General features: G+C 37.6%; 1 protein-coding gene across 2 annotated transcripts in view; it reads right to left on the bottom strand.

The window, feature by feature from the left end:
• Nucleotides 1-26609, bottom strand: part of LOC122793085 (long-chain fatty acid transport protein 6-like) — a 937264-nt gene that overhangs the window by 247508 nt on the left and 663147 nt on the right. The window lies entirely within an intron of this gene.

The following is a 26609-nucleotide window of genomic DNA, read 5'->3' as shown; positions in this document are numbered from 1 at the left end:
TTTCCATCCATTGTTTTTCCATGCTCCAAATGCAATACTAATTATCTTAATTTCTCAAGTGTATAAGAAAGCATCTAACATACAGTTTGGCTTACATTAGCTGAAATGTATTTCACATATTAACAAGGCTAGTAACATCCTCTAATTTATCCTTCCACATTCTATCAACAGTCGCCCTTTTGCCAAACTTTATACCAATAATACTTATTTCTGTCTTAAAAAAATAAACACTATCCATATATACACTATTTACAAAATCCTTACTCTTTTTCTTACTCAATGTTATCGATATGCTTTTAACTCCTTTTCTACTACAATATGCACTTAACTTTATTCACACATTATTTTCGGCCATCAATACTAAGTCATCCATGTATGCTGTAAAATAAACATTCTGTTACCCTGACTTGTAACTGCGCTTCTCTCAAATTTCCCTTACACCTACTGATAATGGTATTCATAACCAATGCAAACTGTCAGCTTAGGGGCTTCTTTACTTTACCCATTAACCATAACTTTAAAAAAAAAATACATAAGTAAATTCATTATAATAAGCTAACTAATCTTTCTTCCAAACTATATCCCCTCAACATTTTCATATACTGCCACATCCTATACTGTCATACACTTTTTCTATATCACGTGCCACCACGTTGCACTTAGCGTTTTCCTTTTCTGTACAACCAATTTGCTTCTGAACAAAGTCAATAATTCCATTATTTTCTTTCCCTTCTGTACATTCTATTAATTCATCTACCACATAATGCAATACTTTCCCAATTTTGTTTTATAATAGTATCATAAACAATTTATGATCAGTGTCCCATATTGTCAGTGGTCAACCATTCTTAATAAAGTCTCTTTCTCTTTTTTTTTCTAAAAGTGAGTCTTATAACCCCTTAGCATACTTTTTGGTTTCTTGCTCAAGACTTTAACCATTCATTCATAATTGTCAATAACACTACCCAGTGATTTTGCATAGTTTAACATAAAAATCTTAACCAAGCCCATCTGGTCATGGTGTACTATTGACATAAACTTTCTGAAAAACTCAATATACATACATGAGCTTCTTCATACTATCTTCAGAAATCTGTAAAGTTACCTTTAGCAAACCTTTCTACTCCCCACTGCTTTTTTTGTTTGTTTGGTCCAATGTCATACATTTCCAGAACAAAATTCATCAGAGTTTTTGTGCTTTTATCCAGATCAAAACATGGGTCACCCCCCCCCCATACATACAGAAATAATTTTTTCCTTCATTAACCATCACCCTTTTCCTGAAAAGGATTATTGACTTTTTCTTTCTTGCTATGTAAGAGACATATTTGTTGGTTTATCTTTTCAAATGCAAAACACTGTGTTTTAGCTCACCATTCTTCACAAATTATATACAGAAAAATGGTGAGCTGAGAAACAAAAAAACACAAAAAATCTTTTTTTTTTTTTGGAGGGGTACCCTAGCCCCCCCCCTCACACCACTAATGTGGGGGGTAAGCTCCCCAAATTACATATACCAACTCCACACAACCCAAAATTATATACACAAACTCCAAGGTTGCACAACAGTGAAGAAAAGGTGAAAAATGCAAAAAAAAAAAAAAAAAAACATACCACCAGCTCGCTCAATACATTACAAGGGGATGAAACTCACAGAAACAAAACACTGTCACACTAAATACAGACTATGGTAAAGTCAGCAATGACTTGTAAGTATGCCATATTTCTTTATATGACAACTATTTTACCTGTTTTAAATTTATATAATACAGAATTACCAGTGCTCTTTCTAAATTTGGCAATGTTTCCTTATAAGTGTTTAAATAGCTCTCATATTGCCATTTATTCTTCCTCCACAGGTCCCTTTCAAGGCTTAAATATTTTTTATATTTTTCTTTATACACAATTCATCAGTGCTCCCATGAATCATAAACGGGACACATGGAAGTATGACCTCTCTACAGTAGCATGATTTATTTCTGAAATTTTACCATATTACTTATTTGACCCCAAGTCACTTTAATGACTTTTCTTCTTTAATAAATCTTTCATCTTCCCTTACTTTAGTCAATAAAGCTTCATGATCTAAAAAAATAACACTTAATACACCTCCACTTACTTCCAATAAACCTATCAACAGTAAAACATAATCAATGTCTACCTCTAACCCACCTCTGTTACACATTTTATCATATCCTAACAGCACATTCTATCATCTGTATACACACTTTTCCATCAGTACTAACTTTAACTACTTGATTTAGTAAATTACAGATGAAATCACCCACCACCATGATATCCATATTATCAACGGGTATGAAATGGGTGTAGAGTATTAGACGTTTCCAGTTCAAATCCAAGTGGCTTTTGTTTTGGCATTAATGGATAGGTATAAAAAGGCTCTAGGACCATTAGCCTAGCAATCTCCTATGATGCTATGAACAATAATATGTCTATTTAGTTCTTGAAAAAACAAAACTCTCTCCTCAATATTAGTATAAGCATAAAACAATACTCTCTCTTCAATATTAGTATAAGCATAAAACAATACTCTCTCCTCAATATTAGTATAAGCATACAGAGTAACTACCCAAAATACCATATTCCTGGATCTAATATCACAAATGGCACACCTGCTACAACAGTAGCATCATCTACAAATTAATTTAGTTATTTCTAAACAAATACTCTTTCACAGAACTTCACACTATTTCATACCCCCACAATGCCCCATTTGTTCTTTTTGTTTCTTATTTAATAATGTAACATCTTCTAAATAGATATGTCGGCTGTTTGTTCCATACAGCAATTTATTACTAATAATCACTTTACCTCATTCATAATGTCATTTATATTTAAGAAAATACCCACTAAGTTATCCATTTCTCTTTTTCTGCAATTTATTTTGTTTTAGTTTTCTTTTTTTTTTCTTATCTTTACCCATGTCTCAATGATTCTTCTTTCACTTCTTTACCATCACTTTCATCCTGACATAGTACAGCCTACATGTTTTCAAAAAATCAACATTAAATTAATTTTCTACATTTTCAGTTACATTTTCCATAATATTATCAGTAATTTCACTCCCAGTCATATGAAACATTGCTTTGTCCAGACAGAAAAAGAGTCTTGTGTATTATCCATGTCTTCCCCTTTACTGGAACCCCCTCTTCCCCAATATCATTGAAAATTTCACAGTCAAGCCAGAAGTATCCATTTGACTGTATTTCTTACATGCAGTATTACAGTCTTTGTATTTTGTGGCCCAGGGCTACTTACTAAGCATACCTCCTTTTAGGAAATTTCAATTAAATATGTATCGGAACCATAAAATATTTTGGGTTGACCCAAATATTTAATCCTAGCCATTTTGCCATTAATAATTGCAACACTAAATAGATGTTTTATTTTCCCTTTCATCCACATCTACTAAAGCCTAAACTTCTCATGCTCCATTCCAAACCTTCTTGTCATCTCATGTTTACAAATGTCAAACACTTTTAGAAATTTCTGTTCAGAAAAGTTCCTCAGGTCTTATTCATTTACTTCTGAAGTCATAAACCACACTGTTATTTTCTTTCATGACAAAATAATTGTCCTTGATACCGCATATCCTTTTCAAGGAGAACATGATTAAAACAAACATAGACAGGAACTTTGATGCCAAAGAAAACTATTCAAAAGTTACTTCACAAAATGTTTCCAAGCCCAAGTGTATTAAAACCTGGATGTCTGTTACTGAGAAACCTAAAGGAGCAATTCTGTCATCCCACAAAATGTACTTGTTAATTGCTGTGCCTCTTTTAGCCATTATACGCAACACTACTCACCTTCATTCTGCCCGCCCAGCAGTACTATCTTTTTGCACATCCACAGGTCAGTCACCACTGCAGCATATGTCTAAGGCACGTTTAATTTATTTTCTGACACTGACATCATCTCCTTACTTTTTTCAGCAATTGCTGGCTCTTTAAAACACTGTGATCACAAGAATAACCATAATCTACTCATGTTTCTCTCTGCTTCCTTCTTCCTGTGCATCACTGAAATTAGTCCTACCACTTTCCTTAAATGGAAAGCAGCTTTCCACTGCCACTGACTAAGGCAAAGCCATTTGATCAGCCAGCTGCTTCTCATTTTGCACACCTCCTTCTTGATGAGTAATGATTTTTGCTAGTGTTAAATACTAACCCACAATGTTTGTATTACCCCCTGCATTTTGTTAGTGACTATCCACAGGAAAACATCCTTTTTTCACTTTCTTCACTTGGCTGCCTATTGAAATGTATCACTCGAAATGTCAAGTGCCTAAAAGCAGGAAAAAAAAGACTGATAATAAAAGAGAAGTGTCCCCCTTCACCCCCCCAAGGACTTATATATGGCAACTATAAGATTGGTATGACTCAGAAGAAAGGGAATATTCTGAGAAATGGCATCTTCCAATATATACAAGTCCAATCTTTCAGCCATTCAGTCTCCATGTTGCTGGACTTCCTCTAGCAGGTCCTGCCATTTCAAATGGTTACCCTTCACTTTTATCCATGATTCACCCTCCTCCTCTTGATGCATCAGCCCTCTTCCCCATCTGCTGAACAAAAACAGGGTAACAGTTCCAGTGCTTGGCCAAAGTTCCCCTAGTCAGTATGTGTAATTCCTCGGGTCCCATTTGAAAAGAAGTCATTGGCCTGCTGGAACTAATCTACTCAGGAAAACATAAAAATAAATCAAATAACTGTAAAAATGTAAAGGCAGATAACCAGTTTCACAGCTGCATAGCTACAACCACAACTATTTAAAAATGCAGAGTATTAGTTAAGTTCATTGCACAAATGCCAAATCACTTCAGATAGACACACACATCCACATAAACTGATGTAGTCAGACAGACAGACACAACACACACATGTACATGTACACACACACACACACACACACACACACACACACACACACACACACACACACACACACACACACACAGACACACAGACACACACATGAACACACACACACATGCATGCACACATATTAAATTGCAACATCAGTGAAATCAAATCACATTTTTGACAATGTCATGATTTTACTGACAATGCAAAATATTTTTGATAAAAGCATCATCAATTAGACTAGTACTGTTTCGTAGAATATAAACAAATCTACTTTATTTATTTGTTTGTTTGTTTAATCAATTTATGTATTTATTTCTATTGACCTGGTTGCTCCCACTAGACAATGTCTTATTTTCATGGGAGACCCAAGATGATATTCCAAATGATTAATAAAGATTTTATGAGATTACTGGGTTAATCCTAGTTACAGTCGGCATGGGCAAAGTACTTGAAGCAATAAAAACGATTTATAAGTAGAAGACTGTGTATGAGGATTTCAGGTTTAACAGAAGTAATGAGTTAAAAAATAGGAAAGGCAAATCTTGTAGAAATGGGATGGAATAGTATAGACAAAAATCACATAAATGCAATTTACATAAAATTTCAAAGATTTAAAAAAATGTTTTGCATGATTTCTTTTATTGGATGAATTTAACAACTCCTGGGAAAAGAAATGCTAAAAGGGTATTTGATTTTGAAAACTGTATATGAAGAAGAAACAGCCCACCACTATTTTTTTACACTGCAAAGGAAAAAAATACATTTTAGGAGTATAAAAAGTGCATGAATTTTATATGAACTTGATAAATGAAAACATTTTATGTTATGGACATTATGAAGGGCACAAAACCTTTCAGAAAAGAACACAAAATGCTTGTATGTACAATATAGAAGTTGTGAATAACTGAATATAATTTATTGTTATATAACAAAACATGGGACAACAGAAGGATGACGGGGAAGTAAGGAAATACATGGAATTGAAGAAGATGAAATGGTTAAAGAAAGAAGCTAAAGAAATGTGATAAAATGCTTATATAGTCATCTATTTTATACGTCCATTTGGTTTATGCATTACGCATGAATGTTTTAACATAGAATACCCTGCTTTTTGTGATAACTGCAGCAGAATCCATTATACCAAACAAAGCTTCACAAACTCAGCTGTATCAGTCCTTGGAGTAATACCTGATGCAAAAGATGGCAAGATGGCACCTCTAGAGTATAAAAACATGCCCAAACAAAAAAATCCAATAAACCATAATCATATAAACCCTCATGCCAAAATTTACATAAACAAAAAATTCAATAAACCATAATCATATGAACCCTCATGCCAAAATTTACATAAAGACTAAACCATTAGAATGAAATTATTTCAGCAGTAAATATGGTAACACAACAAAGCACCTAACCACCTAAAAAGTTTTAAATATATAATATACAAAGAAAGGAAAAAAAAACCACAGAAAGCCTCAAAACAACTGCTGGAGATTTACAGAAAATTGAGAAGCAACACCCCCATACCCCTCTACTCTTATAAAAGTCTTATTCTTGGAAAATTAAATTAAATTGGTCAAAGGATCACAATAAAATCAGAAAACCTTTAGAATGAAATTCAGAATATAGGTCAGTACTTCGGTTCACAGGTTCATAGGTACTTACTATTTATTTATTTATTTTTATTTTACATTTGTTTGCCGGGATAGTTCGACTGGACATGAGTCCATTTACAGCGGAGGCCCGGGGAGAAAAGCTCCAAATTTTTATACAGAAGCGATAGATGTATACTGTAGGTAATGTTCTACATTATTTAAGATTAGTAATAAACATAATAAGCATACTTATGCACACCTTATTTTTCAATTCAGCTCAACAAACACATTAAGAATGCACTTGTTTTTAAATCAGCTTCCAGTTATGATAAACAGGTTTCTGTGAGTATAATAGAAAAACAAGCAGATAGTGGTTAAAGATGATTATAGTAGTAGGAAGACAAGAGTTAAGAGTTAGGCCGAAAGGGGATTACATTTTATAGTGGGAGTTCCTGAGTTTGTAGAAGATCAATGGGAGACTGCATGTAGAAGATCAATAGGAGACTGCATTAATCCTTCCTGCAGTGGGAGTTACTGAGTTTGTAGCAGAACAATAGGAGACTGCATTAAACTTTGCTGCAGTGGGAGTTACTGAGTTTTTAGCAGAAAATTATGAGACTGCATTTAACATTGCTGCAGTGGGAGTTACTGAGTTTCACAGTAGAGCATGGGGGGACTGCATCTACAATTCGGTTATGCAGTTACTGGACAGTGTTATGTGATGCATGGGCATAAACAAGATTTTAATAGGTGTGACTTGAGAGAATTTTTGAACTGCACAGTTGAGGGAGCTGTGGTTACAGAAGTGCGGAGGATGTTCCTGTTTTTGGCAATGTTGTGAGAGAAAAGAGATTTTCCTGCAGAGTTATTGGCTTTAGAGATACAGAGGAGAGATTTATCTGAGGAGCGGAGGGGGCGATTTGTTGTATAGTGGGTTAGGAGTTTGTTTAGGGATGGGGTTTTGTCAGGATGTCTTACTATGTTGTAGGCTATTATCAGTTGTTGATAGTTAATTAGTTGGGAGAGTTCTAACCATTTGAGTTCTTTTAGTGCCTGACAGTGATGGGATTTGTAGTTTCAGTTGTTAGCAAATTTTGCAATTTTATTATAGCAGGACTCTAGTTGTACAAGATCCTGTTTTCTAGGGTTGGTAAGGATAAGTACAGCATACATGAGTGTAGAAAGTAGGTGAGTTTGGGCGAGTGTGATGCGTGCTTGATCAGATAGGAATTTCTTGTGTCTGTATAGGGTACCCATCTTTTTATGGACTTTTTTGATTGTTAGTGATATATGGGTGTTAAATAGTAGTTTTTATCAGTAGTTACTCCTAGCAGTTTAGTGTTTTCAGTAGGGGAGATGTTAGTACCATTACTGTACATGATGGTAAAAGAGGACTGGGTGGTTTAAGTTTTATTAGTAGCAAATAAGAGTAACTTAGTTTTGTTTGGATTGAGTATAAGTTGGATCTGGGTGATCCAACTTTCTACTGAGGTAAAGGATTCCTGGGTACGTTTTTGCAGAGTAGTTAGAGAAGGCACTGTGCAGATGAGAGTTGAGTCGTCTGCATATTGTATTAGAGTGGCATGTTGGGAGGACCTGTGGAGGCCATTGGTGAATATTGTGAAAAGTAGTGGACCCAGTATTGAACCTTGTGGGACTCCTACAGTGGTTGGGAATAAGGGAGATAGTTTGTTTTGCCATTGTACAGACTGTTGTCTGTCTGTTAGGTAGCTTTTAAACCATGCTATGGTAGATGGAGCAAAGGATAGGGAGGTCAGAGGGTCTAGAAGTAAGGGGTGTGATACCATGTCAAATGCCTTAGATAGGTCTAAGAATATTGCTGAGATGTAGTTGTTGTTATTTCTGTATTGGTTAATTGTGTTTGTGAAAGAGAGGAGAGCAGTAGTGGTGCTATGGTGTTGGCGGAAACCATGTTGTATGGGAGAGAGGAGATTGTTAGTATTTAAGAATTGCATCACTTGAGAGTGAATGCATCTTTCCAAAATTTTAGCTAAGGGGATAGGATAGCTATAGGATGGTAGTTAGAAAAATCATAAGAGTTTCCACCTTTATGAAGGGGGAGAATGTATGATACTTTCCATAATTGTGGGATGTAGGATTCCTGCATGGATCGATTTATAAGGATGGAAACAGGGTAAGACAGTGAATCAGCTGCTGTTTTTAAGAATTTGGCTGGTAGGTTGTCTGCAGCAAGGGTGGTAGGTTTAAGTTTTAATAGCAGTTTTTTGATAGTTGCAGTAGAGACAGGTGATAGGGTGAGGGTTGGGGTATTTTTGGTGGGTTGGTTGGGGTTTGGGGTGCGTTGCTATTGGAGAGTTGTGTAGAGAGGGATAGGATGGCATTTGTGAAGTGGTGGTTAAATTGGGAAGCAATATCTGCAGTGTTGTTGTTAGTGTTTGGAGATGGTATGGATGTTTTGCCTAGTTTAAGTAGTGAGTTGATGGCATGCCAGATTTTTTGGGGGGTTTTATTGTGTTTATGTTGAACATGAAGGAAGTATTTTGTTTATCGAGTACTGTTTGTTTTTTTGCTTGGTTTCTTAGTTGTTGGTAGTTTTGTTTGGATGAGTTAGTCTTTTCTGTTTTCCATGTTTTCCATGCTTCATCCCTAGCTTTTAGAAGGACTCTTGTGTCCCTGCTTATCCATGGTGCATAGTTTGTTTTTACTTTGATTCTTCTAATGGGTGCTGTTGAGTTGAGAACATTGATGAAAGTGTTATTAAAGTATTTGATTGCTTGTTCTAAGGTTAATGTTAGCAATGGGTCCCACTTACAATGTTTTAGGATATGGTTGAGATTCTCACTGTTCAACTTACTTTCATCTCTAACTTGTCTAAAGATTATAGGGTTTGAGGGATGTGTGTGCCTTCGCTGTAGGAATGTGGGAAGGTGGTCACTGAGGCTGTCTGAAAGACATCCGGAGAAATATTTTTCTTTAGGGCAATTAACTAGTGTCCAGTCTAGGATTGATTGCTTATTGGATTTTTTATCTATTCTAGTTGGTTTATGGATGAGCTGTGCAAAGCCATAGAGGTTTATATGGTTTGTAGGGATATTGGAGTTGCAGGCTAACCAGTCTGTATTTAGATCACCTAATATAATTAATTCCTGTGTGAGGTTATCTGAGGTCCATTGCAAGATCTCTTCTGTGGTGGAACAGTTATTGCCTGGTGGGATATAGCAACAGATAATGTTAATTTTTTTGGTATCATTAATGAGAAGAGTTGATATTAAAGTTTCGGCATTTTGAAATGAAGGAATTGAGTTATTGAGGGGTTTTATGCTTAGGGTGTTTTTAAATAATATGGCTACACCCCCTCCCTTTTGAGTTGCTCTATCATGCCTTAGTATGTTGTAGCCTGGTGGGAGAATTTCCTCATTTTGTATATTGGGTTTTAACCAGGTTTCTGCAATGGTGATTATATCTGGGGAGTAATGCTTTATAAATGCGTGCAGATCAGGGAGTTTGTTTGTTATGCCTCTTATATTGATGTTAATGATAAGTAGGTCTGATTTTTGTCTAGGTGGGAGTAAAGTATTGTTGGGTCCTGGGTTTGGGTGTATGTCTCCTGATGTGAGTAGTTGTTTAGCAAGTTGTAATGTGTGTTTTATTTTAAATGTTATTTTTATGTAGTATACACCTGATAGTTTAGTGGTATTTGTTGTTGTTATTTGGAATTTATGTATGTGTAGCATTTGGCTGTCTTTGAAAAGTGTAGCACTAATGGGAAAATATGTGTATGTGGTATGATGTATATGTTTGTGATGTGGTAACTGCTATTTAGTGTAGGTGAGGTATGATGGTATGTTGTAAGGTTTGTTAGTATAGTAAGGGTGAGCAGAAGACAGCTTAAGAAGAATTTCATTTTGTTTCTGTTAGGTATAGTAGCTTGGTGAGGTGAAGGGCGGGAAAGGATGATTTGAGATATGATGTGTTTAAAAGTAGGTGGTAATGTTTACATTGCTAGGGGTGTGGGAGTTTGATTGGTAGTGTGGGCTGTAGTGGGCTGTAGTGGGATGTGTTGTTACCCATTCCCCTCAGACTAGACTAATGATCCATGAGGATCTTCATATGCCTAGCCATGCATCCTCTAATAAACCTCTAGCCCTAGTATTTTAAGTGTGATTAACCCAAAGTAATATTAGCATGAGTAACCCAGGGGCACCAGACATTTATATATTACCCTTGTCCATAAGGAACAAGTCTGCCAATCCAGGGGTGAACTTGTGTTTTCCATTCATTAATCTAGATTACCCTTGAATAGAATAAGGGATGTACATTGCATGGAGATGCAGTTGATCCACAGAAGTGGTGTTCTTTGTGAGACATATCTATCTCAACAGGATGTTCTATGTAAGTTGCAGAGCAGATGTTTCTACCACTATTGGATTTGCAGATGTGTAGTAGTTCTGAAAGAATGGAGTCAGTAGAGGCTGTGTAAGTGAGGCAAACATTGCCCCTAAGTAGCCTTTAAGAGACTGAAAAAAGGAACAGGATTTTGAGGCAATCAGTGTAGTTTTTGTGATTTAAGCCTTTGCTTTTCTTACTGAGAAAGCATTGTGGTTGCTTAACTTGTGCCAGGTAGTTGGACAGGTACATACTGAAGGGGCATTATACTCCATGATCAACCTAATGAGTGCAGTACACAGTGGAATAATCACTTCCCTGGACCAGGATGCCACACCCTTACCAATAAGCTATGCAATGAAAAAGGACTTCCTTACAACAGTTGATAAATTGTGATTGAATGACAGCTGATTGTCTGAATGGGTTCCCATGTCCCTCACTACTGGGTCAACTTGCAGGGAGTGTGGTTTCAATGTGATAGCTGCAGAGACATCATAATCACAGGAGGATGCAACTATACTTTTTTTCTGGTGTTTAGTTTTAGACTGTGACTTTGACACCAGCTGTTTGTTTAGGAAAGGCCCTCCTGAGGGATCTTGGTATCTTCTGGATAGGTCATGTTGGCACCAAGTTTACAGTCATCTGCAAACTTGGTTAGCCATAATCCCTTAATATTAGCTTTAACCTCCAATAAGTAGATGTGAAAGGAAGTGGCCAAAGGACCAAACCCTTGGGTAGACCAGTAGTGACAGGTCTTCTACAGGAGATAGATCCTCCCATCCTAACTTCCTGGGTTCAATTGTGAGCCAGTTTACATATAGCTGGATGAGTTTATCAATTATGCCTGAGTGGAAGATGGTGTAGAACACCTTTGTGAGGTCTAGATATGTGGGTTGTATAGATGTGTCATTACCCATTCCCCTCAGTAACCTTTTTGATGAAGTCAACCAGATTAAATAGGCAGAATCTGGCCATGGCAAAAATAAATTAGCTTGATTGGAGAGTTTATTGGCTGTTTATGTCCTTATTCAACAATTCCATAATGGACATTTCCATATCCTTACTGATAAGGCTGATTGAGCTTATAGGTCTACAGTTGCCTGGGTCAGTTGACTCACCACCTTTGTGCAGGAGGATGACTGTTGCAGTCATCCACCCATCCAGTGCAAATCCAAACTGGAGTCTGGTATTGAAGAGCCTCTACAGCCAAAGCATGCTAGCAGCAACATAATAACAGAAGGCAACACTTCCTTTTCAGTCCTGAGTTACAAGTCCAGAACAAAAGCATATCAGGATAAATAAAATGAATGAAGACAAGACTTTCAGTTCTGATACCTAATTTCAGTGCAATGTTATGAGAGGAGATAAAATCAATATGTCAGTAAATTAAAGCAGTCTTTCAAATATATTTCAGTTAGCTGCAGTGTAACACTCTTACTACTAGAATGGGTAATACTGAATGATTAAAGAAATACTATCAGCCATAAGCTATAAAGGAGTGTAATAGTACAAGCATCTATCATTTATATGTTGATCATGAATTTAACATAATCTGAATAGCACAATGTCATAATGTACAATCTTGTCTCCCCTAAATGTTTCTGTACTCATTGCCAACAATATGTCTTCCACAACCATGTATTCAGCTATACAACTGACACCTGACACTTTACTACTCCATATCATTTACATTAGTATACAGGAACTGCAGGTCTGCTGCACCTTTTCTCAAAAAGAAATGTCATTATCTCACTAACATTCCTAACTAAATTAAATTGGATTAATTTTCCTTTAATTTTCATTTGAAAATATTTGTTACTTTTTTTATTTATTTCCCTCTATCCCAAATCAATTGCCAACAATCCTTGGCTAAGTACAGTCAAAAACAAATATCGCTAAGGCTATTAGCATGAAATGTGGCTCACTTATGCAGTTCTCATTCAAATGAAGCACAGCCAAGCTAGGATCTATGAATTGCATAATTATGCATTGGTGTTATCTCTCCTTATAGGCTTAAAATAAGCTTGGTTTATCCTGGATGAGATGCTCTTTGGGGGGCTGACTGTGGCAACAAGCACCATCTGTTAGTATTTCTCAGTCACAGCTAAGTAAGCTACAACTCTGGGAAATATATCTGGCGTGTTAATGGTTAAGCAGAGGAGCACTGCACCCATCAAATCATACCACACCACACCACAACCCTTACTAACACTCACTTATATCAAAGGGGGCAATAAATAAAAGTAAAACATTTCATCAGTTAAATGTTTTGTCAACATTAACAATTACTGCTTCAGAAAATATTATAACCAACACAGGTTTTAAGGGCATGTTGTCATAATCTCTTACATTAACACCATAGTTGGAAGCTCTAGCAGTACATTTCTCTGCATACCAAAGTAGCTAATGAAAGATATATCCATTTGTTGGTCTGCTCATGCTTACCCTCCCTATAGCAAAGGAAGCTACAATTATGAAAAAAATATATAAGCCCATGTGACCGCTTCACTGCAGTCAGTATATCACTCTTGACACTGCTATAACTTTCATAGGTACAAACCCCTATATGCCCACATGGATTGAGCATGCTGATGTCACACTCTTTTATCTCCTGTATTGCATTTACATACTTCATATTTGTGCTGCCACCTTGCAGAATGGTAGCAGATGTAAAAGCCCAAAGTTGAGCCCTAAGCTGGTCTGAGAAAGAGACTAAGGTCCTTCCCTACCTGCTGTAGGAGTCATACCTGCAGAAGTTGGAGCAGGCAGCAATATCGGCAAAGAGGTGAATGGGGATCAGTTGACTGGTACACATAAGTATGTGTGTGTGTGTGTGTGTGTGTGTCTCACAACATATTTTCTCTCTCTCTCTGTTCTCATACATCTCTCTATGTATATATCTATATATGTGTGTGTGTACTACTTGCATGTATCTATGCATATCTATTTCTCTCTCTCTCCCTCTCTCTCTTTCTATATATGTGGATATAGATGCAGATATAGACAGGAACATCAAAGTGTAAAATTTCTGCATACACATATATATGCATATAAATAGAAACTGTTACATATTAGGAACTTCATATCTTTTTTAAAGAATGCAGTGTTCAGTGTAGGATCAAATAATATTTTACTGTTTTACTGTTGCAGGAAATGCATGAATTTGAAAAATATGTCACTTATTTCCAGAACAGTTGATGCACGTGCAAGAATGTTTGACAAGAGCTATCCAGCAGATTGGGGGGGGGGTGAAAAACCAGGAACTGAATGACCTGCATACAAATTTCTGCAGGCTGAATTGGTCAAATCATTTCAGTATAAATTAGCACTTCTCTGCCTTACTGGGATATTTGCAATTAAAACATCAGGATAACATATTTGAGCTCTGCAAAGCTTAACTGCAGATTACACTACTAAAGTAATCAGCTTCTGGTTAAACTTGGCAGTGTGTAACATTTAAATTTGCCATTATGAGCATAGCAGCAGTAGGTAATCCTTACCCTCAACCCCCACCAGATAGTCTGATGCTTTTCATCTGAAAAGAAAAGTAAAAACTTAGAAAAGGAGATGGAAAAAAATGTCAGTGAATAAACAGATCCACCATTACTGGTAGCACTTTGCATTCAGTGCAAGAAGCAAGACTTACTGTATTATTTATGCAATGATTACTTCCATTGTATCATACTGGCTAGAAAAAAGTGTGTTTGCTAAAATAAATGTATTCAACAGCTATGGACATGGGTTTATCACATCTTCACAGCTCTCAGGTTTGACCACAAATACAATACTGGCTTTAAAAAGCCAGTACTGCACTAAAGAACAGTTTGGATGATGGCTGGCTGATCATGCCTGCTAAATCTTTGCATCCAAACCAGTTGCCCTATGCCCCCACCCTTGGTACACTACTGGATGGCAGTATGTCATGTTGTAATGTCATTGATGTAATCAGAATAAAAGTCCAGAAATACTTCATTAACAATAATTAACCTTTGCAGCACAATTATAGTACCATTTGGCAGTGATAATAATCGGTGTAAAATCTAGTATAATTATGTAGTGCACCTGCTTACTGGAGCTTGATAAGGGCATGCACCTGCTTACTGGAGCTTGATAAGGGCATGCACCTGCTTACGCCATGCTTACTAAGCACTGTCAATAAAATAAAACGTGCTGCAGCACCACATTATGAGTACATGCATTGCCTACATTTTGTGTCTTTCTTCCCTTACACCCCCCCCCCTTAATTTATTTATGCATTTATTGACATTTGTTGACCAGAAAGTCCACTGGGGCCAACGACCCATTTTCAGTGGAGGCCCAGGGAGAAAAATCCATACAATCACAGCAATTTTTACATAACATCAGCTTAACTATGAAAGTCAAGAAAGTTTTTACATAATACAAACTGAAGTAGGTATACAAGACATATACATATTATAGAGGTATACAATACAAGAAAATAAACCCAGTGTGTTAAATATTTAGTAAGTCTGTTTGTATATTCTCATAAGTAAGAATACTGTTTAATCAATTCTGTTTATTCAGCCACAAAAATAAAGAAAGCAAGAGAGATTGGATATGAAGACATATCGGGTATATTGCAACTATATTAAGTTAGTAAAAGTATTTGTAGTGTATAGTGGCCAAAACATTTAAGGTGGTTTAATCAAATGACTACAAGTACAGACGAGGTTATTGAGATAGTGTTCTTTTAGTGCAAATTTAAATGTTTTTAAAGAGTCTAGTTGACTAAGAGAGAGAGGGAGTGCATTCCAAAGTTTGACAATGGCATGGGAATAGAGACAGTGTCCAGCTCTTTTGTTGGGTTTAGTTATGGTTAAGAGCTCTTTGTTAGAGGATCTAAGATGCCGAGTAGGGGTGTGTGTTTGTATTGTAGTTTGAAGGGATGGGCAGTAGTTTGGATTATTTAGTAGTTTGTAGGTGAGAGTAAGTTGGGAGTAATGCAGGTAATGAGGGAACTCAAACCAGTTTATAGATTTAATGGACAGGCAATGATGTGTGCAAGCTGGCATGTTGGAGACAGACGTGGCTATTTTATAGCAGCATGACTGCAGATTGTTCAGGAGAGATGTGTGTAGGTTAGTGAAAATGGGGCAACCATAGAGGAGGGAGGGTAGAAGTAGACTGTTAGCTAGTTTCAACTTGGTAGAGTCCAAATAGAGTTTATGCCTATAGAGTTTGCCAAGCTTAAAATAGATCTTTTTGATGTGGCTGAGTATATGATTCTCAAAGGATAGTTTCTCATTAATTGTGATGCCAAGTAGTTTGGCTGTTTTTACAATTTCAATTTCTGCATTGCTTTGAGAGAATATTTTAATGTCTAGAGTTAGAAGTTTGGTTGTGAAGAGTAAAAGTTTTGATTTTTTGGGATTAAGTAGCATTTGAGCTTCATTAAGCCAGGACTCCATGGAAGTAAATGCATTTTGTGTTAACTTTAGGAGATCTGAGATGTTGTTAGAGGATGTAATTATAGTTGAATCGTCTGTGTATTGAATGAGTGTTCTTTGCAGGGATGCTTTATGGAGATTATTAATAAATATGTTAAAAACCAAGGGCCCAGGAATAGACCCTTGGGGAACGCCTGTGTTGTTGAGCCGGTAATCGCATTGCTTACTTTGCCATCTAACACATTTTCTGTTGTGTAGATACTTATGAAACCAGGTTAGAGTGTGTGGGGAACAGTTTATGGTCTCAAGTTGTAAAAGTAGTTTTGAGTGGGACACTGTATCAAAAGCTTTTGATAGGTCAGGTAGGATCACTGATGTTAGTAGGCCTGCATCAAGAGCTTTGTATACAGTGTTGGTAAATGACAGTAAGGCTGTTGTTGTGCTGTGTGCTGGCCAAAACCATGTTAGGTGGGTGTGAGTAGGTTATCGTCTGTGAGATGTTTTAGTAGTTGAGAATGAATACACTTTTCTAGATTTTTAGATAGAGGTGAAAATATGGAGATGGATATAGTAGTTAGATAGATCACTGGTGTTACTGCCTTTGTGAAGGGGAATAACAATTGAGTTGTTCCATAGCTGTGGGACATATGATTCAGAGATTGATCAGTTAATGAGAATGCTAATTGGAAGAGCTATCGAATCTGCTGCAAGTTTTAAGTATTCAGCTGGGAGGCCATCAGAAGCGGGGGAGCATGGTTTTAGTTTTGAGAGCAGTTTACAAACTAGGGAGGTGGGTACTAGTTGTAATGTAAATAGATGAGTGGATGGGTTTTTGTTGGAATTACAATTTCTCTGCCATTTATGTTTCCTTTTCCCCAGGCTCAGAGATCCTAGGCAGCTCAGCCACATGCCAACCAGTTCAGGTAGCATTCATCATCTCCCTCTTGTCACCTGGAGATGTCCTTATAGGGTTATGACAGTGGCTGTGGTCCTGTAGGCACCTTGGCACAGCTCAGCATGGAAAGCTATGAAAGGCTTGAGCATCAGGACCTGTTGGAGCATGTGGTTGAGCAGGTAGTGGACAGGCATCTTCAGCCCATGCAGGACCTCTTCCAGCAGGTCCAGAACTCGCTGCCCCTGTTGGCTCAGACCATTGAGGCAGTGAAGGTCCACCACTGCAGGTCCATCACTCAGTGGGAATATTTGAGGTCTTCCACTTGGGGGGAAGGAACTTGTCCAACACACCCTTACCCCCCCTTCACTAGTCATCATTCATACACTCCCATGAGTACTTCCTTCTCCAACTTTCCTCTTATATCAAAAAAATTGAAAAATATGGGGGGATCTGTCCAATGTCAAAAACATAGTACTTTTTCTTTCCACCTCCCCAAGCACAGCTCTTGTTGATGTCTTTTTCTGTGTGCTCCTTGTATTCTGTCTCCCCATTTCCAGCTGTCCTAGCTTCACCTTTCCCACCCCCATGGTCATTACATAATTCCTATATATATATATATATATATATATATATATATATATAGATATATAGATATATATATATTTTTTTTTAATTCAGTACACCTACACAGAATGCAACTTGCCTTAACTACTTGCCATTACTTTATGCAGCCTTTTGCAACCTTGTGCTCATCGGCAATTTCCAAAAATAGCTGAAAATAATTGAGACTTAACTGATGCTTTCACACATAACTATAGAATTTTCAATCAAAACTCAGTAGACATTTCACTTTGTCATAGTCAGCACCATTAACCGGCACTTATTATATCTGCATATAGACACCAACAAGTCTTGTGCAAGTACCACCTTGTAATGGATATGCTAATCATTTTTAAACATGTATATCACTAATCCTGAAATGTTTTAAGGGTGTTCAAGTAATATACACATTTTTATTTTCAGTTTAGGAAAGTAACAATCTAGTCACATGTCTAAAATAATATGTCTTCTTAAGATTTTGCTAATAGCCTCTCTAGATATTAATAAAGGATCTCAGACCTCTTACTCTCCATGTCAAGCACAGCCAGTTAGTTTCTCAAATGTGATTCTTGATCTCTCAAGATTAGCAGATATAGAAATGCTGCATTTCCATTTATTTGTCGGTTTGTTTATTTATGTTTGTTAACTGGGTTCAAGATCAGATAAAGGACCCTTTTCAGCCACTCTCTGCTCCGTATGGCAAAATGACACATGAACACGATGTAAGGCAAGGGGCTAAGAATATACTACATTGTGCAAAATTGCGACTATAACAAACAAAAAATGAAATATATAACCACCAGTAACTGTAGAGGCAAAATAAAACAACTATAAAGGAGTTATGCAATTTAATAAGGAATCACTAAAGAAAACAAATCATTGTAACAATGTTTAAATGTATGCAATTTAAAAACTTACTTCAGTAACCAATAACTGAAAGTGAAATAGCAGAAGCCTGCAAGAAGGTCTGAAGGGGAAGCATACTAGTTCCATATGGTATACAAGTAAAAACTTTTTTTTCAAAGAAATGTATATTTTATAATTTTACAATAATTATACTTCATTTCATATGGACAACTTCTTTTCATTAGCTTGAAAAGAAAAACAAAATAACATTTCCATCACTCTTAATCTGCAATCAGACCATGTGTCAACATTAACGTCTGTATACCAATTGGAGTGCAAAACTCAAACAATAAAAATCTTTGTTTTGAGCTTGATGTTTATTAGAGGTCTCTCTTGTTATTTTCCATGTGGAACACAAACTCAGAGCAATAAAGAACAAAGCCTCACATACAGTACTTAGCTTATGACATCCCAGTAGTTTATACATCACATATATGCAACATATTTTCTTTGGGAGATTGATGCATTAGTTTTTACATTTGTAAAAAACATTAGGTGGAATGTTTGATTTTCTTTATTTCATTCTTTGCTAATTAAACATTAATTAAATGAAGTGGCTTCCCTGCTTATGGCTAGTGGATTTTATTTCTGATCAAATCTGTTTAAACTTGCACTTTATCATTGGTTGCCTCACTGCAATGTAAGTACTGGGGGAGAACACTGTTTATGCAATACCTCTGTGTGGTCTATTGGTACGTTTCTCCTGTTCCCACTGTTGTACTACTTTGTAACTAGTCTAGATATATATCGACTAGATGTTATATAGTGTATAGTCTATATAAATATATATAAAAATGGGTCTACTTTACATGATCGAGCATACAAATGTTCAGCTTTCATATGGCCAAGACCATATGATCGAACATTTAAATGCTCGAACATGTAAAAAAAATAAAACAAACAAAAAAAGCTAAACATTGCTAGCAGGGTGCAAGCCCCCCCTCCCCGTTATTTAAATATACCAACTCTGAGACTGCACTACATTGCGGAAAAGGGAACTCTTCCCATTCCACACTCTATGGAGATCTCCATTCAGACCATTCGAACTTTTAAAAATTCGATCATATGGTCTTGCCTATATGAAAGTAGAGTTTTTAAAAGTTCAAAGATCTGAAAGGGACCCATAAATATATATATGTGTGTGTATATATATATATATATATATATATATATATATATATATATATATATATTGTTTGTTTGTGTCTTTCGGCTTTTCCCGGTTAGGGGATGCCACAACGGAACTCCGGTCCACTAATGATTGGTAGTGGACTTTTACGTACCGGGTTACCAGCCCTGACGCACAACCTTCAATGAAGGCATGCCCCATTCATGTATGCCTCCACACAGAAGACGCTCTAGCTGAGAATTGAATGGGACAACGTCTTGCTATGAGGTGACAACGCTACCGCAGCATCACCACCGCGGTGTATATGTGTATATATATATATATATATATATATATATATATATATATATATATATATATATATATATATATATCTATGAGTAAGATGGTGGTAGAAGTGAATCTTTTCACATAAAAGAATAAGGGGCATTGTCCCACTGCAGAAATGTAATTAAGCAGTTCACTCAGAGTTGGTATACTGGTAACTGATTGAGAATATGTATTGCAATGTTTTCATTTCTCATACATGAAGCAAGTGAAATACTAATGATTTGTAGTTAGTGGGAGGGTGAATAATTGTTACAGGAATACTGGATCACATCTTCTTTTGTTTAAAATTATTTACATTTGTTTAAACCAGGGACAAGGATTGTTTTCATGCTTCCTTACATTTACAGGAAAATCGTGGTCTGTAAGAATTTAATTAATTTTGTGAATAACTGAAAGATTAATTTCTCTGTTTCTTGCAATCTATTCTATCATATTTTGTTTTGCTCTTTAACTAAAAGTTGATTGTTGAAGGAACAACAGTAAATAATTGCTAAATGTGATCAGCTATCAAGCAAATATCTCATTACTCTTAGTCATATGTGCATTAGTTGCAAAGGGAAAAGACCATGCCACTTTTTGCAATCTGGTAAACCAAAATAATTACTCATTTCTCAAGTGCCTAAAACATTTATATTTTGATTGGAAGTCATAGGTGTTTGTTTCAGGGTGGAAGATGGATTGCTTCATACAGAGAGAATGTACTACCTCGACAAATGAACATGAATAAATTAGCAAGGAGATATTGAATACTGGGTGGAAAGCTGCACCTCAAGGAGGCAGATGATGCAGAAAGGAAACACCATAAATGAAGCAGAACAGTGTAGATAATGCTTCCAAGCCAGGTATGGAAATAAGGTATATAAGGAAAGCTGGTGGTGGACTGCAGAAGTCTGGCAAGTTATCAAAATAAGAGAGGCATGTAGGAAATAGAAAAGGTGGTCCACACTAAGTAGGAATACTGGTTGCCTAACAAAGAAGCTAAGACTGCAGTTGCAGTAGCAAAGAACAAGGAGTCAGATGCACTCTACCAGCTTCTGGAAACTAACTCAGCAAATGAACCAAATAATATATATCAGATTGCAAAGGAAAGAGAGAAAGATAAAGAAGATAGTCAGACACCCTTCATAAGGGATGCCAGCAACAACCAGCACACTAGTCCACAGGACAGCAAAGGCAGATGGAAAGAATACTTCCAACAGCTTCTGAGTTAAGAAACTCCCACAGAAGTTTTAATCCCAAATGAAGAGAGTACAATAAAAGAGGCAGAAGACCCCACCCTAGAAGAAGCAAGAACAACACTAAGGGAAATTAAGTCAAGGAAAGCAGCTAGCACAGCTAACCAAGACCAGTTTATTCTTACCCCCACTAGAGGAAGCAACATCCTTGACCTGGTTATTACTAACATGGGCAACTGTTGCTCTACACCAATAGTCAATTCCTCCCTGGCTAGATCGGGCATAAAGTAATCACCATGGAAATCCACATCTTACCCCCATCCCACGCAAAGGTAACCACCATGAAAAACTTCTCCAAAGCTGACTTTGGGCTCCTAAAAACAGAGGTGGCTAACTTCACAGCACCCATGTCAATGGAAAATAGATTCATGACTGCCAAATCATACACCAATGTACTGTACAAACACGTACATGAATGCATGGAACTAGCCATACCCAACAGAACCAAGACCCACTCCTCCAAAAAAAGGAAGTCAATCTGGTGGCTGGTGGTCCCCTGCCATTAATAAACTCTATAACAGAAGGAAGAAACTGTTGCAGTAAAAGGTGAAGCCCCAAGATTGGAAACGCTCCCTTATTAGCCTCAACATAAAGTTGAGATCCCTCATCAAAACCTCTAAAGACAGCTATGAAGGCAGAATTGCGGCAGATACAAAAAACAACCACAAAGCCTTCTATAATTATATCAAGAATCTCCATGGCAATACCCAAGTTTGCTCTGAGTTACTGCACAATGGTACCTCTTACACTGAGCCAACAGATATTGCCAACATACTGGCTGAAAGATTCAGTGCCAACTTTACCCTTCTCTCTCCTCCCTAAAGGACCAATCACAATAATGGAGAAATGCCAGGCACCCAGCATTACTGCAGCACAGGTTAAAGCTGCATTGTCCAAGGCCAAGAATACAGCTTCCATGGGACCCAACAATATCCCTGGGTGTGTTCTACATGAACTACAAAGTAAACTGGCATCACATATGTGCGCCCTGTTCAATCCCAGCCTCACCTCTTTCTTTGTCCCTACTGAATGGCGCATTGCTACAGTCATTCCTCTCCATAAAGGGGGAGCAACTACAGACATTGGGAATTATTGCCCCATTAGCTTGATGACTCTGATATGTAAGGCTATGGAACGCATCATCATGGACCTAATTAGCAAGGAAATAGGGAATCTTGAAACTCTTGATCCCACGCAATTTGGTTTTGTGAAAGGTAAACCATGCCTCCTGAACCTGGTTGACTTCTTTGAGTCACTCACCAGAGCTGTGGATGAGGGCAAGGCAGTTCATACAGCCTACCTTAATCTGGCCAAGGCCTGTGATAACATTCCCCACTCAGGAATTATTTATAAACTCACCAAACTAGGTATCAAGTCCTATATCACTAGGTAGGTTGTAAATTTGCTCACAGATAGAACCCATAGTGTGAAAGTAGCATACTCCAAGACAGACTTCTGACCAGTCATGAATGGAGTCCCACAGGGATCGGTCCTGGGTCCTCTCCTGTTTGGCATCTACTTCGCAGAAGTCCAGGCCAACATGGAGGGACTCTGGCTGACCAAGTTCGCAGATGACTGCAAGCTGGGAGCCATTATTATCTCCCCAAGTTATATAGACATCCTAAAGAAAGGCTTCACTGAGACCAGTGACTGGTGTCAAAACCATGGCCTTAAGCTTAATGCCAAAAAAATGCGTCATCATCCCCTTTGGGAAAAAACTCATTTCCATTAATTACACCATTGGTAAGATGGGAGCCCACTGAACACTGAAGGTGCTATAAAAGATCTGGGGACACAGGTTCACTGCAACCTCTCCTTCGACCACCACATTGCCATTGTGGTCAGAAAGTCCTTTTATGTGGCACGTCTCATTACCAAGGTTTTGCATCCAGGAAGAAAGAGGTCATCATCTCTCTCTACTCTTCCTTCATTAGACAAATTGAGTATTATGTTCCATTTGGCTTGTACCTCACTAGGCACATGCAACAACTGGAAAGGCCACAAAAGTACCTCACAAAGAGGATCCTGGGCCTTAAACACATGCCCTACACAGACAGACTAACAAAAACTCCAGCTATTCTTTGTCTCATATCTACTAAGAGATCTCTGCATGACTTAGAAAGTCATGTCTGAGCCAGCTCTGTTAGAAATGTTACATCTAAAGAAATCCCAATCCTTCTGCACCACATGCTCCAGAGATCTCAACCTCATTACCACAATCAACAGAACATGCTGGAGGGACAGGTTCTGGAATAGACTTCCCATACATGTTAAGCAGAACACCTCGCTGGCCCTCTTCAAGAGAAATCTTGATGAGTGGATGGGAAATAGAAAGTTCACCCTGGGGATCACTCCAGTGGCTCTATTTGATAGAGGCACTGGGAACTAATGTTGGGTGGCATAATGCCAGGGCACTTGTATGGGCTAGGCTTGCAAAGGCTCCAGGGCCATTAGCCTAGTACACACCTATGAACGTATAAACCTATGAACATATGTTGGGTGTATTACAGAAGAAATGGTGTCAGAGTGTACTCGTAGCAGTAGGAAGAGAAAGGCATATACCAGATGACTGAAGAATGCACATTCTAGTGCCACTGTACAAGTACATAGGAGACATTTACCACTGTGGGCAGCATACAGGTATCAAACTCCTGTTACACTACAAGAAAGCTCTGGAGAGGGTGACCATGCAGAGCAATAGAAAGTAAGATGGAAGATAAGCAGTTCAAATTCACATCAGGATGCAGCACAAATGACGTGATATTTGCCATGAGACAGATAGTAGAGAAGAAGATAGAGAGGGGAAAGACTCCAACTGGGCCTTTCTAGACTTCAAAACAGCACATGATAAGGTCATAAGAAAGCTGATTTTAGCAGTTCTATGATGGTTTGAAGACCTGGAGGCATTGGTAGAATTAGGGTAGGCTATGTAAAATGATCTAATAGAACAAATATGAAGAGTGTTTGGACTCACAGATAGGTTCCTAATCAGAATCAGGGTGCATCAAGTTTCAGCTTAAGGCCCACTGCTATTTATACTGATGATGGATTAAATTAACAAACATGTTTGAGAAAACTGATCAACAAACCTATTATATACAAACAATGTGGCATTACAAGCAGACTCTGAACAGGATACTCAGCAGATGATAGGGAAATGAAATGCAAAACTGAAGGCATATGGACTGAAACTAACTACAGACAAGGCAGTTGTCATGGCAGTAAATAGGGAAAATCAGAAAAATCTGAAAATTGAGATAGAAATGATCTAGTGGAACAGGTCAAACAGCTTTAAGTAATTGAGAAGGGCTCTTGGGGAGAAGAGAAGTCTGGGTTGGGACATCAAAGCTGGAATTAGAGGGGCTGGAAGTAACTCACAAAGAGTGTCATGGGTAGTGGGTGACAGATGAATGTCAAACAAGCTGAAATGTGTGGTGTACAAAAGAGTAGTAAATCAAGTCCATCTGTATGTTATAGAAATCTAGGCAGCGAAGGCAGAGCAGATGAAGAAGCTAGATGTGATGAAGATGAAGTTCCTGAGATGGATGGTAAGATGCACATGGGGGGGGGGCAGATGAAGGCATGAGGACTTTAGAACAGAGGCCAAAGTAATTCCAATTGCAGAGAAGATTAAAGAGAATAGACTGCAGTGATTCAGGCTCGTGCAGGAAATCAGAAAATTAGTTGGTAAAATTATTTGAGAGAGGCATGAAGAAGCCAAGTGGAAATGAGGATGTCCATCAAAAAGGTGGATGAATTTACAGACTACCTGTGACTGTCACAGAAGGTAGGACAGTGACGTTGAATTGAGAGAGGTGTCAACAGTTGATGTGACACTCTAACACCATATAGAAAAAGGGACAATGGGGTTGATGATGGTGATGACCAGTGTAGCCAAGAATATAGGAAGAAAAGCAAGGCAGTAGTCTTATACCTTATTACCTGAAACTTGCAAGAATGGACATAAAGAGCTGCAACAGCCAAAGGAAACCACTGGATGTGCCAGCTGCAGAACAGTATGTAGCAGATGTAAAAGAACAGTCAAGGGATGCTTAACAAGCTGGACACCTTAATGATTTCCTAAAATGAGTGGAGCAAGGGAATACATTAAATTAGGAAATGGGATAGAGCATGTTGTGAAACGCACAGCAAGATCTAAGCAAGGTAAAATAACATTGTTGAAAGCTAGGCCACCATTTTTGTTAGGGAAAGACCCTCGTATTATGCATACGGCATGAGGGAAGATAAGACAAGAGGGTAGGAGTAATAGGCATGATGGGGGAAGATAGGAGGGAAAGGGTAGGCAGCAGGGTGCACCTATCAACTGTCCCTGTTTTGGAGGGATGTTCCTGTTTTCAGGTTTGATTTACCACTTCACCAATTTTCTGAACACCCCTTATCACACAAAATTTTTGAAGCTGTCAAGTACACAGGAAACCACACTACATGACCAACGTACTAGTGGAACCAATAATTTAAAAGATGAGGACACAGTAATTTAAAATATGAGGGTCTCACATCTCCCTTTTTCAAAACCAAAATAATTGATATTGTGTGGTAGAATTTTGCAATGCAGTTCATTAATGTTTAGAGATTTTACATTGTCTCTTTAATAATGTGCTTATATTTTCCATAATGTTATCACTGTATTTTAAATGTATTTCTGAGTAGTAACCCACATTCCTACTGGAAGTGGGATGAGTTATGTAGTATTTGTTACACAAATATTATGCTAATTAGATGTCCAGATTTTTAACTGGATGTGCTTACTTTTCAAGGGCATTTGTACCTATTTTCAATATCTGTAGACTAACAGGAATGCACATAGACACAAAAACACTTATGGAAAAGCACAGATTATCAGGGGTGATTTTGCATATCTGTGCAGACAAAAAGAGGGCAGACAAGTGGTTGTAGATAGGGATAGGCAAGGGCAGAATGTCAGCTCTCAGCATGCCCAGAGGGACATTACTGGTGCCCATTTGATGGTATTCATTGGTTCATTTGGAAAGTCCAATGGGCCACTCCCACCTCTGGTGGCATGATGGCACTGGCTAATCTGGTCCAACAGTGCATGCAGAATAGGGGGGGGGGTGATCACTGAGTCACACCACCTGAATCACATATTCCACCTCCAGACTGATTGGAACAGGCTGTTTACCTGAGGTAAACAAGAACCCTTATTGAAGTTTTCTCACCCTGCACATCTGCCTAAGTCGCAAACTTAGGCAGCAGAGTCCACCTGTCAACTGTC

The sequence above is a fragment of the Protopterus annectens genome, chromosome 2.part0 (assembly GCF_019279795.1).
Source record: "Protopterus annectens isolate FY-2018-M chromosome 2.part0, PAN1.0, whole genome shotgun sequence".
Taxonomy (NCBI): Eukaryota; Metazoa; Chordata; order Ceratodontiformes; family Protopteridae; genus Protopterus; species Protopterus annectens.
Note: the sequence above shows the minus strand (reverse complement) of the source record. Positions and strands in the feature narration are given on the sequence as shown.